The sequence below is a fragment of the Vitis vinifera genome, chromosome 19 (assembly GCF_030704535.1).
Source record: "Vitis vinifera cultivar Pinot Noir 40024 chromosome 19, ASM3070453v1".
NCBI classification, from domain to species: Eukaryota; Viridiplantae; Streptophyta; class Magnoliopsida; order Vitales; family Vitaceae; genus Vitis; species Vitis vinifera.
The window spans coordinates 9,908,431-9,922,958 of record NC_081823.1 but is presented as its reverse complement, the minus strand read 5'-3'; positions in this window follow the sequence as shown (position 1 = coordinate 9,922,958).

The window sequence follows — 14,528 nt, the reverse complement described above, 5'->3', positions numbered from 1 at the left end:
CAATTCATGTTATTGCGTAGGCGTACTATATAGTACAACAAAGCAGTAGTCTTTATACATGGAAACATATACTGCAGTTTGGTTAAATTGGTTTAAGCAATGTAATGGGAGGCAATACATGCGGTTGGAGTAAATACCAATAAAACAAGATGTGGTGCAACCATAGTTCGGACATTGTGAAAGAAATTAATAATCAAAGCAATATAACTTAACTCAATGAACATAGCAAGTGAAGGCAAAGGTACAAAATATTGAAATAGTAACGCTAATTTGGTGACAACCAATTCACTAAAGATACTTGAAATAGAGTAAGACAAGATCTACATAATGTAATAAGGTGACAAATATGCATTTAGGGCAAAGGCTTCCTGCAGGTTTTTCTGTTGTGGCTAGACATATGACAACGAGAGCAACAGATAGTGCGTTTATCTTGAAATTAGGACTCAACGAGAGCAATAGATAATACCAATAGTTCCTATATAGCATTTCCTATTTCCATGTTCTAAAAGAGATCTCTAAATCAATATCAATTACTAATCAACAAGAAGAGTAACATATACTAACCAAAAATATTTGAAGAAACGGGTCGTGAATTTAAACTATACATATAAAACAAATACAAAAAAAAATAAAAAAACAACAACGAAAACGTTAGCACCCACCAACCATGAATATCACAAAAACCCAAAAACATGAGTAATTTCGAATCTATAAATCACCATTTCAGAAGCACTTATTTCGCTCTCAGAAGAAATACATCATCCCCAAAAAGTGTTCCATTTTGGTAATCCATTGCATAACCCAATCCAATAAATGGGTTTCACTAAAAATGCATTGTTTCCCAATACCCAAAAACAGTTTGGGGAAAAAAAAAATTCCTTTTTTGGCAAACCAATTCAAAATATGTTTTTCCCAATTCTAAACCACAACAAAAACAATTCCCAACTCATATTCTTGCCTTCATTTTATATCAAAACAACAGATTTTCGAGAATTTGCCAATCCAAATAAAACAGTAAAAACTCAGAAAACGCATGGAATTGAAAAAAAATGATGATGATTTATTACGAATAGATTTAAAAATTTAGTACCAACTCCTAAATGCCAACATTTAAGCCACACCTAGTTCATAAAAAACCCACACTAACAACATATTTACGTCAATGTAAATGCGAATGCAAAACAATGAAGGAATGGGTTACCTCGAGACAGAAAATCTGAGATGAAACAAATGGGATTAAACCCTTCTCAACTGAAATGACAGAAGGAAGGAATGCATTACCTCGAGACAGAAAATCTGAGATGAAACAAATGGGATTAAGCCCTTCTCAACTGAAATGACAGAACTTTTTTAACACTCTACACGGTTCTCTGCTTCGCCTCCGTGACAAAGTGAAAACAGATGAGAGGAACAGGTAAGGAATGAGAGAGAGGGAAGAAAGAACTAACCGTTTGAAAGGAATGGGTATGGAATGAGAGAGAAGGAAGAAAGAACCGTCGGCAAGGGTCTTGAAGCGTCGGCTACATCGTTTTTCTGGGAACCTCTACTTCGCCTTGGTGACGGAGTGAAGACAATTGAGAGGAATGGGTATCAAATGAGAAAGAGGGAAGAAAGAACCGTCGGCTAGGGTGTTTTTGTGGGAAGCTCAACATTTGATTTTGGAGTTTTCAACCGGTTCAGTTTCAACCCCTGCTGAGATGGGTTGCTGATGTGGATACCTGGAGGGGCAATTTCGGTAGAAAAAATACAGAAGGCTCAAAGTGCATGAATCTGATATAAATTTCCACATTGAAAGATATTTTTTATATTCCATAAATCTGGGTTCCAAAAACCATATATTTAACAAATTGGTCCATGAAAACATAACTTTCCCGAAAAATTATCTAGGGTTGAAATATAGAAAGATGGGGGATTTTTTATGTTAGGGAGAGTATGTATTTGTCTGACACAGAATTATTGGTGAAGGGACCCTATTAGCCGTACGCGCTGACGTGTTGTTAATGTACTGATTCACTGCTCTAGTCAGACACGTGTCCAAAATCAGGCCTTTGCCACTTGGGCTTCACCTACCTCCCTGCCATACATTACAACTCCACTTGTCGACTCCACTCATTCTAAAGGTGCCTGCTCCTTAATATTTTCAAATTTTTTTTACTATTTTCTAAGTATATTTTTTATTTTTATAAATTTTGCCTAAATTATAATCTATGTAATCTTTTTTATTTTTTTTTATTTAACCTTTTTTTTTAATTAGAATTGCAAAGATATGTTTTATAAATTTATGATAAATAAAAAAAATCTAATTAATATTTTTAGAATGTTTTTACTAATTTCTATTCGAAACGCTTTTAGTAAAAATGTTTTTTTTTCTTTAAAAAAAATACGCTTCTAGTAAAAATGTTTTATTTAAAAACGTTTGTAGGGCTTAGTTTGCCTTTTTTTTACATATACTGCACCAAACATATATATACTAAAACTCATCATATAAATATAATATTAAAATAAAATTTTAATGAATAAATTAATTATAATTATTTTATAATTAAATGAAATATTTTTATTTAATTGATTACCAAAAATATAAAAATTATCATGATAATTTTCTTCATAGTGTTTTTAATATTATTAATATATTAATTAAATATTAAAAATTATACATATATTAAATGAATTATAATTTTAATATTAAATATATTTTTGAATTAGATATTATAATAAAATATCACAACATTATTATCAAATAATATTTTATATAATTTAATAATAAATGCACACTTCTAAAATTTATATTTTCTATTGACCCATACAATATTATCATGAAATATGATAAATTATATTTTATATATATGTTTGATTTCAAGAACATGTTTTATATTTTATATTTTTATTTTCAAGAACATGTTTGATTTCCAAAATTAGGTTAATGGTATGTTTTTTAATTAATACACATAAATATGTATGTACATAAGTCCCACCTAAATAATAAAGGGACTTTTTTTATAAAAAAAAATTCTATAAGGTTTGATCAATTTTAGGTCCACCAATATTTTGTATTCAAATATCCGCCAATATATCCGATATATCTATAAAATTGAAGTACTGATATATCCGTAACTACTGATATTTTCATCATTGGACTCAAATAGTTAAAGTTGAGTTTTATAAGCAGAACTTCATTTTTATGGATCATAGATTTCAAAGAAGTGTAATTTATTTATGTTAATGTTGGAGTTGGTCTGGGCGCCCAAGTGGGTTGACCTAACCCAACCCAATAAATAAAAGTGGGGGAAGTAGTTTTTGAAAGTATTAAAAGGGCTAAAAAACTGTCATGAAATATAAATAAATATATATATATATATATATATATATATATATATATTTTATTTATCTCTGTGAGAAGACAACTCTCGTTATGAGAAGACATCTCTTAAGCAAAAAGAAAAAGAACATAGAGTGGTTCCTATTTGAAGTTTTTTATATTTTCTTTGTGAAAAAGAAAGTCAAGGCACTTGTGCTATGGAAGTAGAGTGGTTCATATATTCTTTGTTCCATTCACAACTTGATACAAGAAAATTAGTCAGTAAAACAACCAATATTGGAGATTCTTAGGCATCTAAAAAGGTAACCCAGAAGCATTATTTTCCGCCCTTAGTATCAAAACCCTATTTAAGTTGTTTTTTGTCATTTGTTTTGTTTATTCTCTATTTAAGAAAAAGAATGGAATTTCTAAAAGGACAAAAAATAAAATAAAATTTGGTTGTGGTTCAAGAAAAAAACAATTCTTGAATTCTAGAAAAAGAAAATAGAGTTCTTAAAAAAATAAATAAATAATTTTCAAGCTTTATTTAAGAAAAACCTAGTTTTTGGGGGAAAAAAAGGCAATTCCTAAGAAAAATAAAATTTCAAAGAAAAAAAGAGGACAAGAGTCTACCTGAAGTGGAACATTTTTTTGTTATAGCTCTAGAAAAGCGTGATTTCCAATCAAAATAATAATAATAATACAACAAAAGTTAAATATGTCTCAATCTATTTATTAATCTCAAGGATGACCCAGCTTTGTTGGTTAGAATCCTTCCCATGTCCATATGAGGCCCAAGTTCATTGTACTCAAATTATGTTAATTTGTTCAAAATATAATTAGACTTTAAAAATAGGTTTAAATTAAATAACAAAAAAAAGGAAGATAAGAGGGTCTTTATAATTAAAATTTGTATTTGTTCAAATGTTTATATAAAATATGACTCATTATAAAATAATAATAATAAATAAAATAATAAGGAAGGGAGGAATGGGAGGATTGCCCACAGAGGGGCTTATCCCATACCGTTAGGTGGAAAGCCTTGTACTCTACCAACTAAGCTAGATTTATGTTTCTTTTAAAAAATATGGTTATTGAAATGAACATCTAGAGTTATAGAAGACACTCTATATAATCTAGATATTGTTCCTTTTAGCTTCAAGGGAGAAGATTAGTTCTTTTTTTTTTCTTTTTTTTTCTATATGTTACTTTTTAATACTTTTGACATAAAATGTAAACAGTTGATATGCAATAGATGATATGAATATTTATCTTTTGATAAATTAGCATGTCTTTCATTGACATGCATGTCTTCAGTTCTTTTATATATGTTATTAATACATACTAATTGTACAATATTATTTCATGGAGTGAGAGTTTTTAGGTTAAAAAGAAATTGAAATAATTTTTGGCCTAAAATAAAAAATACTTGCATAGATTATTTCTAATTTGTAATAATTAAAATTTGTTTATAAGAGTTAATTGCAAATGAACATAGTTAACTTTCATTTTTATTGCAATTTAAGGTTATTACATATTAGAAGATAATTAGAGCAAGTACTAATATCCATAGAAGCACCAATTAATAAGATTGTGCAATATCTCTATGTAATTGCATATGTCGACTGCAATTAAATACATCATAGCATAACTAAACAAGGGTGAGAAACCGAATGGTGATAATTATGAGATTTGGCCCTTGACTACAAGCAAGTTGATTTGACATTATTTTACTCTTTTAAGTAAATTTGGGGTTCATCCATAATTCTTACAATTTTCTTTAGTGCATTTCTCTAATAAAAATATTTTTATTACATCTTTTTATAGGCTAAATTGACAAAAATTTTGGTTTGTGTAAACTATGAAAGATATATATATAGATAGATAGATAGATAGATATATTGTTGGTTAAAATGCAAAATCACAAATGTAAACAACACAAAAATTATTACTAATTCATTTTCACAAATGAAATTTGTTGATTAGGAATTAATGAGTACAATTCATAGCACTCTTATTCAATATTACAAATAATTCAAGGAGAATGAATATATATTAAAATTGCATTCCTCAAGCATAAATTCATGTCCTTCTCCTTTATTGGTACCTACATGAAACATACATCAATATTGTAAGAATCTTATAATCTACTAAAAATTATAAGAATAATTTTATGTAATCTCATTTTTTTCAAAACATAATTGTGAAATTATTTAGACATTATGTTTTTTTTTTATAGAAATCAACTTGAAGACAACAAAACTTTTGATAAAAAAATAAATAAAATCAACTCAATCATTTTACAAAATTTCCATGATTTTTTATTTTCAAGAACATGTTTGATTTCCAAAATTAGGTTAATGGTATGCTTTTTAATGAATACTCATAAATATTTATGTACATGTGTCCCACCTAAATCATAAAGAGACTTTTTTTTCAAAAAAAAAAAAATTAATCAAAGAAAAGGTTGATTTCAAGAGTAAAATTGAGAAATTATATATATATATTTTTAAAAATATATTTTAAAAATATTGTTTCTATAAACAAGGACTAAATCTTTAAACCTAAAGAAAGAGGATAGTGAGAGGCAATGTGTGCATACCAACACCCACAATGTTGCATATGTAATTTGCGAAGGCATTTGTACAATCAATGGTGGTAATCATGTATGATGCGTTTACAATGGCTCAAACATTGTTTTAGACACACGTAAATTAGTCTGCTATCTGCACACTCTACTGCACATTCACGCACACAATCGTTTCGACATTCCACGATTGCAGCAAACAACATCACCACTATTGCCATTAATACTAGAACTCTCATGGTTGCCATTAAAACTTTTTAAGAATCTTTTTTCAATGCCTCATTGTTTTAATAATCCCTAGTATTTATACCTATAAACAGTTGAAACAAACCCTTGAATCTTGTATTACAGGCTAAACACTGTTCAAACAAACTCATAATTTATAGGCTTTACACCATAATTCAATTTAGATTAGTAATGAGTCAGCATCATCTCTTGGTAAAAGGTCATTAGTTTCAATTTTTACTATTTAAGATGCATGGGTTCAAAAATTTTATATTTTACTTTGAGAATGTAATCAACCCATGCATTTATATGATGGCGAATAATTTACTCAAGCACTAGGGCATGTGATAGAATACATTTCCTTTTTGGTTTGTATTTTGTTCTTTTATTTGATTCCAATTATGATGAAATCTCTCCTATAATCATTTGGAATGAGTTCTAGTTTTAAGTCCTTGTCTAATATGCACCTTTCAAAATGCATGCTAGTTATATAACTTTTACTAACATGCACAATTAAAAATAATCTTTTTCTTTCCATATAATAATAAATTGATTTAAAAAATATATACAAATAGTTTCAAAGCATATTAAAAAGTTGTAGCTTTAATTAAATTGGAAAAACAAAATTATGGAACTATTTATTTTTTTATTTTTGGATTCAAACATAAGCCGCATTTTTATAATATAGTTTCATAGGTATTTTTTTATTTATTTAAAGAGTCAAAAGGTAATTATGGAACATAAAATAACTATTTTGACAACTATTTAGATGGAGATCCAATGTACATACAAACATACATAAATATAGACACACACGCACACATATACAAATATATGTATACATACACACACACAAACAAATAAATACATAAATTTATACAGACACACATAGATGAAACATTGTACAAAATAAATTTTATAAAAACACCATAGTATGATTTAAAATCTCAGAAGTAGTCCATAAAAAACGTTTACTTCATTTTCAAACACTACAAGATATGTACTTTTCGTGACAAAAATTTAGGGGTGAATTCTACTTTTGTTGCTAAAAGTAACTTTTCCCGAGGAAATTTTAGATGTTGTCAATAATGCCAAATTTCTACAAACTTTTCCTAACGAATTTGAAATTTGTCATTGAAAAATGTGGCGGGAAAATTTGGCGTTTTTTTTGCGCAAACACTTTTGTGACGAAAATAAACTATTTCCCTACGAAAAATATTTATCACTAATTATAATTTTTGGTGATGAAAATAATTTCCTCACTAAAAGTTACAACTTTTTATCTATTTTTGCTTACAAAATGGTTTCGTCGGTAATTATATTATTTTCTGACAAATTGAGTAATTTTGTCACCAAATAATGTTATTAAATGGTGATATTAATAAAGAATATTAATAAATAAGTAGATGATTTATACTATGAAATAATATAATATATATTTGTTGACACTTAATATTTATACTATAATATTTTATTTATATAAATAATAATAAAAATTAAGGATCCATAAAATTAAATACTAGAATGTAGATTTATTTAAATTTAAATGTTCTATTATGTAATAATAGTATTGTTATGAAATAACAAAAATGTAAATTATTTAAGTAATTAATATTTATATTGTAATATGTTATTTATATTTTGATATATATAAATAATAACAATAGATAATCCAAGATATATATTAAGATTACATCCTATGATATAAATTTATTTAAATTTCAATATTATTATATGGTGCTACACATACATAAATACTATTAAATGATTTTTATTATATTAGGTAAAAGTTATCCATACAAGTCCAATGTAGTATTAAATTTATGTTTGCTATGAATAAGTTATAGTCCTCTAATTTGTTCTAATTCAAAATCATACCTTATCCACTCAAGAAGTAAATTTATACTAACATTTAGTTACCTAATTTAAATTAATAGATTTTTTTTTTTAATTATTACTTGGTTTTTAAATAATTGGTCAGAATTAAATTTCTCAAATAAATTGTCTAGTGTCTATAAAAACATTCTACCTACATAAAATTCCAAATATTATTTATGTGTACAAATATATCATATATTATTAATAAATAAATAAGTATAAGTTAAATATTATATTATATAATATATTGCAAGTACTATATGCCTAGCTCTATTTTCATATTTACAAAATAAAAAATGTCTAATATATATAGCACATGTGAAATTCTAAATAAATATAAAGTTTTTTTAAAAGTTTTCAACCACATCTTTATTAATAATTGGTTATTTTATTTTTTATTGATCAATTATATATTTATTATTTTTAATTATTAATTAATAATTTATCAAAATTGATTAGTTATTAAGAATAAAATCTTAAATTATACCGCAAAATAGTAGCTTCTATGGCTACTAACTTGTAAAGGAGTGTTTATACTTGTATGCATTTTTAATCAAATATTTAAAACAAATATAGTTATAAAAATAATTAAAATATATCATAAATTATTGTATGATTTATATTTATAGTGTTTCATTATGTTTGATATTTTTGTTTGGAATAGATGAGAAAGGGAAAGAAAAAAAAAATGATATAGAATCCTAATTTCATTTTGATCATTATTTTATTAATGTCAATATGAGTATTACACTTTGACATTCTCCTAACATTGTCTTTCAATTGTACTTTTATTTTATATTTCAAATTTATCACTTTAATCCATAAGTCTGGAATTGAATTTATTCTAGCTATTACTAAACTATAGTCCTCTAATTTATTCTCATTCAACATTAGGTTCGGGGGCCTTGTCATAAAATATTCCATGGTTAAGTGTGCTACAGCCAAAGAAATCTTAGGATAGGAGACCCACTAGGAAGTACAGAGCACCTCGATCAACAAGTGGTATCAGAGCCTGGTCACATGTTTGACGGGTGAGCTAGCACTGTGGGTGAATGGAAAAGGCTTGGGGCATGGCCAAGTCAACTAATAGAGACTGTAGGCTATCACTGACGAAATTAATTTGTTACCAAAAATATTTGGCAACAAAAATAAAATTCGTCGGCATTAAATAATGACAAATTTTGGGACAAATTTATTTTTTTCGTGACAAAAATTCTTACTTTTGTCGATGAAATATTTCATTGGAAAACACCTTCAGTGACAAAATTTTATTTCATCAAGAAAAACTTTGGGAGACGAAATAAGATTTTTGTCACAAAACTTTTAGCGACAGGTCTCGGGCGACGAACAAGGCACGAAAGAATTTTCGTTGAGGAATGTTTTTGTAGACGAAATTTAGACTTTTAGTGACAAAATATTTTATAGTTGAAAGTCAATTTTCTTGTAGTGAAAATTAAATATATTTTATGTTATCTAATCATTAGTTGTTTTATTTCATATATTGAGTGTTAAAAATATTTTATTGTATGAAGATTAGAAAGAAAAAGAACTTATGTGTGTTGTACTAAGGTATCCTCAATAATCTTTAAAGTTCTTTTTTCCAAATTAAGTAATTTATTTATGGACTCAAGCAATCAAAGATGAGTTTCATATGCAAAACTATGTTTTTAATAATCATATGTTTGACAGATGCATAATTGATTTATCTGTACTTGTTAAAAACTAGTTCTAACTAAAGTATTATTGTTGTTTTGGTCTATGTTGATGATATTGTTATTATAAAAGATGATAAAAATAAAGATATATTGCTCAACTCAAATATCTTCTCAACAAGTATTTGGATATTCTTAATGTAGTGAGTCTTAGGTTTGATTATGGATCCAAATGGTGAACCCAACAACTTTCTCATGAAACTTAATGGTGACTATATAAATGAAATATAAAAAAATAAAACCTGCAATAATGGAGATAAGAAGATGTAAAATAAGAGAATAACAAAGGAGATAAGGCATGAGTAACCAAAAGGGGATGAATGATCCCAGCTACTAAGGATGTCATATATTCCTTTTAATAAGTTACTTTTTGATTATTATTACTTAAGCCCTAATTTGGTAGCTTGGAATAATGGTTAGGAGTATAGTAGGTGCTCTCATCTCATTTGTTGATCAGAGCATGTGATATGCACTTGTTAACGGATAACAAGGAATTGTTTTAGAATGATTTGACAACTCCTACAATGGTATACATAGAGGATGGTTGCTTCCTCTTAGCTTTGAGTAGGACAACATGCCTTAGTCATGTAGTCCTCATAATCCATTTGTGAAATCACTTATGGAATGAGGACTAAGCAATGACTATTAAATGTGGTTAGATTTTGGGATTAGGTGAAGTTGGACACTACTACAAAAATAATATATGATGTCACTATTTATGGTGTCGCATTTAAAATAATGATGAACTTAAAATTTATAAAGGTGACACATCATATAAAAAATCTTCAATTAGGATAGTTAGATGATGCTAATTTCAGATTTACGATGTCATTTTTTGGAAGTGACACCATATGAAATAAAAAGTTTTAAATTTTATAACTCAATGGGCCCTTTTTAAAAATAGTGAGTAGGAACAATTTATGAAAAGTCCATTGTTTCCATATATACATTAACTAATATAAAAGATCTTATTGCTTAACCCTAACCATCGTTTTCTTCTCCTTCTTCTCACACCCATGGTCGGCACACCCATAATTAATATTCTTTGCTTCGTAAAATCTCGGGTAAGTCAAAATCTCTTATCTACCATCTTCATTTTTTTTATTAATGCAAAAAACTTTGTTTGTATAATTGTTTTATATCTCTTGATTTAGTATATCTATGATGTGGGTTTTGTAAATGATGTTTTTTATCGAGTTCCAAGGAAGTAAAAACTAGGTTTAACATTCTAACATATTTTTTGTTTCATTGCTAATAAGCCCCAAAACAAATGAAAACAAGAAAAATGAATTATTTTTTAAAATTTTGTCTAATTGAGAATGAGAGATACACTAGTTTGTAGTAATTTTTCGCATGAAATAGTATTTTATTGAAGACTTGACTATATTTGATACTTTTTTCCACCGTGCTAGGAGCTTTTTGGTGAAGTCTAACAATAGAGATTGACATCTACTACAAGATGATACTCAATTAATCCAAAAGCACTTAAGTTATTTAGGGTTTTCTTCGGTTAACCTAAGAAAACATTCCCACTTTCTTTGTATTGAGTCACCTAAATAGAATAGAATATTGGGTATCAGAGTCGTAAAGGGTATTATAAATATGACTCTTTTTTTTTAGAGTCACCTACATGGAATGAATTATTGGTAGGTGAACAAAATATTGGGGTGATTGTAATAGTTGAATTAGTAAATGGAAGATAAGTGTATGTTGCTTTGTTTATTCTATAAAAACAATAATTTTAGTAGTTGAAATTTACATGCTTTGTTGTTTTATAAAAACAATAATTTTAGTATTTGAAATTTTAAAATGTGAATGAAATGTCTGAAAATATGTTTTGAAAAATAGGATAGTAATAAATGGAAAATAACTCATTTCCTAAAAATATTTTGATAAATTAAAATAATATGTGGTTCAAATATATTTTTGTGAAAGTATTTAAAAATGAATCAAAATATTAATAATTGTTATTTTGTTTGAAAATAATTTAGGAATATAAAATAATATTGGGGATAATTTTTGAGTTTAAATTGGGTTATAAATGGTTAATTTTTTTAGGACTGTCCTTTTTGAAAATAATCCAATGATAATTTTTTTAAATAAGAATGTTGAAAATAATTTTAAAAATAAAATTTTGTTGGCAATGATTTTTCTAAAAGTATTTTAGGCATAAATGGAAATTTCTTGTATGAAAATAAGAGAATTTATATATATATATAATAGATATAAAAATAGACTTCTTTGATATTTAATAAATAAGTGAATTTTTCTCTAAAAAAAGAATAAAATAAGAATTTCTCTATATAATAAAATAATTTATATATGAGATAGTTTTCAATAAGAAAGTTTTGAAAATAAATTTGGGATAAAATATTTTTTAGTAAGTTTTGTTTAGATAATTCAAGAATAAAGTGGTTTATTAACTTTTCTTAAAAAATAACATTCTTCTTTCTTTTTTGAATTGATCAATTTTTTTAGAAATAAAATTGTTAGATTCTATTTTTTGTAAATGTTTAAGAAATTCTAAAAAATTCTTTAAAAATGAAATGACCTTTCTACCACATTCCTTGTAATAAATAATTGTTTTTTTTATACATATTGTAAAGTAAAAAAAAAAAGTCTTTGTTTAGTTAACCTAAGAAGACATTCCTACTTTTCTTTGTGTTGAGAGTCACCTAAATGGAATAAAATATTCAATATAATAGGAGAGTAAAAAGTATTGTAGAAATGATTTTGTTGAGAGAGTTATCTAAATGGAATGAGATATTGGTAGGTGAATAAAATATTATGGTGATTGTAATAGTTGACTTAGTGAGTGGAGGAGAAGTGTATGCTTCTTTGTTTATTCTATAAAAACAATAATTTTAGTAGTTGAAAATGTGTATGAAATGACTGAAAATATTTTTTGAAAAATAAGAAAATAATAAATGGATAATAGCTCATTTCCTAAAAATCTTTTGATAAATTAAAATAACTTGTAGTTAAAATATATTCTTATGAAAGTATTTAAAAATGAACCAATATATTAATAATTGTTATTTTGTTTAAAAATAATTTAATAGTAAAAAAATAATACTAAGTTCAAATATGACTACTTTGTTATGAGATTCATTAAAGAAATAATTGTTGATTTTACAGTTATTGCATCAAAGGTTTTACTCGTTTAATGAATAGTACATAATTTCATACTTTCAATTATTGTGATATTAATGTTATTCTCATTTGATTTCAGTTTGATGACAAATAAAACATATTCTCAAGTAGAATTTGATGAAATTAGAGAAAAATAGATTACTTTTGTGTTATAACTAATCATGAATCATATTGATGTATCGTGATCATTCATGATAAGTCCCTAAGTTGTTATATGATTGAATTTTCCATTGATATTGTATAACATTACTTATTCTTTACGAACTATTTTTATACCAAAATGAGAAAAAGGAAAAAGAAAAAGAAAACATTAGTACTTAGATTTGTTTATTGTTTATAACATCACATTTTTATTTTCAATAAGAACTCTAAAACTCATTAAACTATGAAATGCAGGTATACACTCTTGGGAGGACAATATGAAGAATAAAAAGAAAGAAGAAAGAGGCAACAAGATTTAGGTTTTTAGATATGACTCTTATGTCATACATTATAGGACATAAATGTTACTTTATTTGAAATTGAGAATTTTGGGTTTTTGGATGCAACTCTTGTGTCATTTTATGGTTAGCCGGTTTTATGCATATGAAATGCAAGTATACATGAATGTTGGGAAGCTTAACATTTCTAAATCATGTTTTAATGTGTATTCACTTTTCTTTTTTAGTTTTGATGGGTTTGATGTGTTTGATGTACTATCATTTTGTGAACATTTGATATACAAATATTATTGGATGATGTAATATGTTACAAATTAATTCATAAGCATTATGAAAATATAAGTTAAATGTAATATGATTATTATATTTATGGACAATTTACACAGGTTAGTCTTATTTATTAATAAGCATTACAAAAATCTACAAACTAATCAACAAAAAAACAACCATATCTTCCATAATCATTTACAATGATGTGACACCATAAATTAAAGGTAATACATTTAACGTGACACCATAACTCAAAGATGATGCATTTAATATGACACCTTATATATCTCATACAACTCTATATCAAATTAAGCATCACTAAAAATATATGGTGTCTCTTCTGAATGTGTCACCATTTATCTACTTTGGTGTCGCTTCCAAATACGTCACCAATTGATACCCTCTATGGTGTCAGTGGATAAGGTGACGCTATGTTGTAGTGACACCCTATGTTTATAGTGACTTATTATAAATGTCACCATATATCTTTTTCCTTGTAGTGTGGATGTCCATATTGGGTTTTTTCATGCATCATGTTTCAACTTTTGAGAATTGTCTGGGTTATAACAAAAATGATAGAAACTAATACAAAAATTTGATGAGTTTTTAACAAGATTTAGAGAAATAATCAATCCACCATACACTAGAGAATGTATATAGGGAAGATAATACATATACCACTATTGAGCATTGAAGTATCACATATTTCTTTCCTCCTAATATCTATACCAAGAATTGTAAGACCAATTACACTGAGTTTTTTGCACTTTTTTTTTCTCATCATCAACCTATTTCATACAATTTTTATAAGCTCATCTCAATATCTTTGTTTTTTTTTTCCTTATGATCTTAAATGCTTATGAATATACTACAAACATCTTTCCTTATTGTACAAAGAATAATATACAATTCTTCTACTACTAAAAATAATACATACCAATTAGAAATTTAGATGCTTTTCTTTT